General features: G+C 41.8%; 1 protein-coding gene across 2 annotated transcripts in view; it reads left to right on the plus strand.

Annotated features, from left to right (window-relative positions):
• The first annotated feature begins 208 nt into the window (after positions 1-208).
• il1rl1 (interleukin 1 receptor-like 1) overlaps positions 209-5,116 on the plus strand; it is a 24,984-nt gene continuing 20,076 nt past the window's right edge. Inside the window, exons 1-3 of one of the 2 annotated variants that reach the window (XM_052142025.1) lie at positions 209-318; positions 422-451; positions 2,154-2,562. The gene's annotated coding sequence lies outside the window, so the exon portion shown is untranslated. Of the gene's footprint in view, positions 319-421; positions 452-1,814; positions 2,563-5,116 lie in introns of those variants that run through there. The other variant, XM_052142024.1, reaches the window with a different exon arrangement.

Below are 5,116 nucleotides of genomic sequence, written 5' to 3' on the forward strand. Positions count from 1 at the left end.
TATCATGTACGCACAACAATTGCCCAATTCAGTACCATAACTGTCCGTTTTGTAATTCTCTAGTAATGCTGTGTATTGGATGGTTGAGGAATGAAGTGTATATCTGAGACACAGTGTTGACTATAGTGCACACTCTCCAGATAATATCACACATTTATTGCTACACAGGACATTTCCCCCATGTTCTCTTATCTGCATTGACCTTCACCAAACACACAGACAACATACAGTCATTGGTGAGGTTAATGAATAGAACTTGAATTATGGTCTAGAACGGGTCCACATTTGAAACTGCGACTGAGAGAACTTCAAAGCTTTGTAAGTACTGATGTAATCCACCAAATCAGCCAAAAATTCAAATGGTCAACATTTACTCACTCTCATGTTGCTCCAAATCCATAAGAATATCTTTCTTCCTTAGAAAACTTAAGAAGAAACAGACTGACAAAAGGTAAGTCATTTATTTTACACAAAATTAGACAAATGTGCAAGATGATAACTGACCACCACGTGCTGCAGTGTGATGTCTTGTGACAACAATGTAGCATACGGCAGTTTAAAATGTTTAGTGTTGTATAATGTTTGTTAAAAATGACTATTAAAAAAATTGTATATACAGGTACAGTATATATATATATATATATATATATATATATATATATATATATATATATATATATATATATATATATATATATATATATATATATATAAATACAAATGTATATACAGTAGAGTTGAGGTACTCGAGTCGAATCTCAACGAGTCCAGCTATAATGGGCTTGCACTTGTCATGGACTCGAGCGTTTGGGACTCTGGAGTCCAGCCGAGTCCATGACATTCCTGATGCAATGAAAAAATAATAAATAAATAACAAAACAGAAATGAACATCTCTGTCTGCATGCAGCTGTATTTGCCCCTGAAGTCGTAGACGCAGCCTTGAGTTGTTTCACTGTGTTTAAGCAAACACACGCACACACACACATATACACACATACATATACACACACACAGACGCACACATACACACACACACACATATACATACACAGACACACATACACACGCACACATACACAAACGCACACATACACACGCACACACATGCACGCACACATAAACACACACAGACATACACACGCACACACACACACACACACACCAAATACACACACACAAACGCATACATACACACATACACACAACAAAGATAAAGATCCCCCATTTAGCCTTAACAGACTGTAGGGAGAAGTGCTGTTAGCGAGCACCTTACACATACACATACACACACAAACATACACATGCACGCACACACTCACACATACACACGCACACACACATGCACCAGCACACTCATCAGTGCTACAGAGATTAAAACATAAAGACGGGTATGTATCCAATGTATAGACACGAAACAATGCAGTTTCACCCGACACGGGACCTCACAACTGGTCAAATGTTGTTTTGATTGTTGATGGGTTTTCGAGCAGGGGATCGCCAAACTGGATCGTGCAACCTTAAAGCCCAGGGCCCCCCCCGGGGCTCTTGGGCACTGGCCCGGTCGGTAATCCATCCCTGGGTCCACGCAGTGTTGTCAGCTTGAACTGGTGCATAATAGCTTTACATTGAATTCTGTAACTTTGAAATATGCACGTCTTTATTTAGCCTGCATCTCTGACACTTTTGAAAGACAATTCTGTTCAATTTCTCAAAATTATTATTTTCCATGTTTTTGCATTTAAAGAAGAGCTCAATGAAATTTTCTTTGGTTGGTATTTAAAGATTTCAGACTGATTGCAGACCAACGCGGCTGCCGCTCAAGCAAATGTCAATTATTATTATTATTATTATTATTATTATTATTATTATTATTATTATTATTGAATCTTCTGTGGCAGCAGCTGCGAGACGCACATGGACGCACAAGGGATTTAAGTAAGTGCAAATTAACTAGAAAATCAAGTCCATGATTGGACATGGCCCCAATATTATCAACGGGCTTTTCCGGTGTTTTCAGATGTAGCGTGTTCAGTCAAATCATGATACGTAACTTCTGAGCGAGTGATAATTACTGCTGTGTCGGCAGATAGAGAAAAAGTGTGTTTGTCTTTTTGATTACGTTTTATATTAAACTATTATTTATATTATCAAGCCGGTTCTCGCCTCCTCCTTTCCATTAATCCCTTTACACTGGTGCCGAAACCCGGGAAGGAGGAGGGATGCGCCATCCACCCCAACGGAGCAGCCGCGGCCATTCGACGGGGGACGGAGGAGCGGCCTGAGAGCGGAGGAACGGCCGCTGACCACGAGGGGAGGAGGGGCTCCTAACCGACCGCCTGGAGCGGTCAGGGACGCAGCCAGGGGCGGAGGAGACCCCAACCAGCCGCTGAAACGTGCCGGGGTCTGAGACGCCGACTGCGAGCGGGGAGAGGCTCCTGGCCGACCACCTGGAGTGGGAGGACCGCTGCCAGGGGGGGTAGAGACCCCTTCCATCCACCAGAACGCGCCAGGGTGTTCCGTCCGCCAGGGGCCGGAGGACTGTCTTCAATCCTCCCGGGGAGGTGTGTTGATGTGACGATAAAACAGTAATGTCTATAAAGTCGATTAATCATCATTGTGTAATTTAGATAAAATACGTTTTTTAATAGTGTTTAAAAATAATTAAATGATAATTGTATTAATAACCCCAGTGAGCAAGCTGTAGGCGACTGTGGCAAGGAACACAAAACTCCATAAGATGTAGATTAATGGAGAAAAATAACCTTGGGAGAAACCAGACTCACTGTGGGGGCCAGTCCCCCTCTGACCAACCCCACCCTAACCCTAAACCAGACTCACTGTGGGGGCCAGTTCCCCTCTGACTAACCCCACCCTAACCCTAAAGCAGACTCACTGTGGGGGCCAGTTCCCCTCTGACTAACCCCACCCTAACCCTAAACCAGACTCACTGTGGGGGCCAGTTCCCTCTGACTAACCCCACCCTAACCCTAAACCAGACTCACTGTGGGGGCCAGTTCCCTCTGACCAACCCCACCCTAACCCTAAACCAGACTCACTGTGGGGGCCAGTTCCCTCTGACTAACCCCACCCTAACCCTAAACCAGACTCACTGTGGGGGCCAGTTCCCTCTGACTAACCCCACCCTAACCCTAAACCAGACTCACTGTGGGGGCCAGTTCCCTCTGACTAACCCCACCCTAACCCTAAACCAGACTCACTGTGGGGGCCAGTTCCCTCTGGCTAACATTATGAATATAATGTAAATATTAATTATGTATAGGTAAAATCATAGTTTAAAATTATTAAACTAAGTGTTAAGGGTCAGTGATTAAACATCGATTGTGTTTGAACTGTAAGATTAATGACCAAAGTCTTTGAAGTCCATCTTGATTAATTGCAGAAGTTCACATAGATGCAATTGTCCTTGTTAATTGGCTGATGAAGGCTTTTGTTGGCAATAGTTAGTCTAAGCATTTCATTTCAAGATCGTAGTCCATAAATAGACCGAGGTGATGCAGGTTGGAGTTGGCATCATTTCATCCTCTGAAGTCCATCATAATAGATTGAAGTGATGTTTGGCACCGGCTGCATTTAGTCATCATCATTCAGCGACATGTAGCAGTGGAGTCCAACATGAAGCAGGAATGGTGCTGGATCCAGCCGGTTCTGGTGACCTCAGGATAGGAGTCCCGAGGTTGAGACAGGGAAACAAATAAAAAGATGTAAGCGTAGATGCCATTTAATTTATTGCAGAGTAAGAGCTCATGCTCAATGTTTCTGGTTTCTGGTTCCGGCAGACCCAACTAAAGCAGCCTAATTGTGTGTTGAGGATAAATGAGGTGTATGCCTGGCTAAATAGATGAGTCTTTAGTCCAGACTTAAACTGAGAGAGTGTGTCTGCATCTCGAACATTGTTTGGGAGACTATTCCATAGTTTAGGAGCCAAATATGAAAAGGATCTTCCTCCTTTAGTGGATTTTGATATTCTAGGAACTATTAACCGGCCAGAATTTTGTGATCGTAATGAACGTGATGGAATATAGCGTGACAGAAGATCACTTAAGTACTGCAGAGACATTCAAAGCTTTGTATGTAGTTAACAGAATTTTAAAATTAATACAGAATTTAACAGGTAACAATGTAACGATGATAAAATGGGGCTAATATGATCATATTTCTTGGTTCTCGTTAGCACTCTGGCTGCTGCATTTTGAACCAATTGAAGTATATTTATTGATCTTGCTGGACATCCTCCCAGTAATGCATTACAATAATCTAGTCTTGAGGTCATGAACGCATGAATTAGTTTTTCGGCATCAGCAACCGAGAGCATGTGCTGTAATTTAGCAATATTTCTGAGGTGGAAGAATGCTGTTCTACAAACGTTGGTAATTTGATTTTCAAAGGACAGATTGGCATCAAATATAACACCTAAGTTCTTCGCTGTGGTAGATGATGTAACAGTACATCCATCTAGAGTCAAATTATATTTTAGTGGCTTTGGTCCAATAATTAGAACCTCTGTTTTGTGAGAATTGAGTAGAAGGAAATTTCTGGCCATCCAATCTTTTATTTCATTAACTCTTTCCCCGCCAAACACGGAATTTTCCGTGTTTTATGAAAAAACACTTCCCCGCCAAACACGGAATTTTCCGGGTTTCCGTGTTTTAGGTGTTATACGGTAAGGAAGACCCCTGCGCATGTTTTGAAAGAGTATGCAACTCTTTGATCAAAGAAACAGACTGCGATCGTCTCAAACATGAAGAAGTGGAGTATTGAGAAGCTCAAAATATCAGACATAAACATGCCTTTTTCTCAGCTTTTTGTCTGAAATGTTGTTTTTTGACAAAACCTACCTCTGTTCAAGTCGCAATAAAAAAAGAACAAATGAAGATAAAATAAAATCGTTTTTTTTGCCTAAAAGCAGAGGCCCAGATCTTTATTGTGATATATAGCATCTTCATATATTCATGGAAGAAAATATTCTGCGGGCCATTAAAGTTTAGCGAAAATCGTCAAAAACCCTGGCGGTGGCTGGCAACTTTTTTTTAAAAACGCTGGCGGGGAAAGAGTTAATACACTCTGCTAATTTTGAGAATTGTGAAATCTCATCAG

This window comes from Xyrauchen texanus, chromosome 14 (assembly GCF_025860055.1).
Source record: "Xyrauchen texanus isolate HMW12.3.18 chromosome 14, RBS_HiC_50CHRs, whole genome shotgun sequence".
Taxonomy (NCBI): domain Eukaryota; kingdom Metazoa; phylum Chordata; class Actinopteri; order Cypriniformes; family Catostomidae; genus Xyrauchen; species Xyrauchen texanus.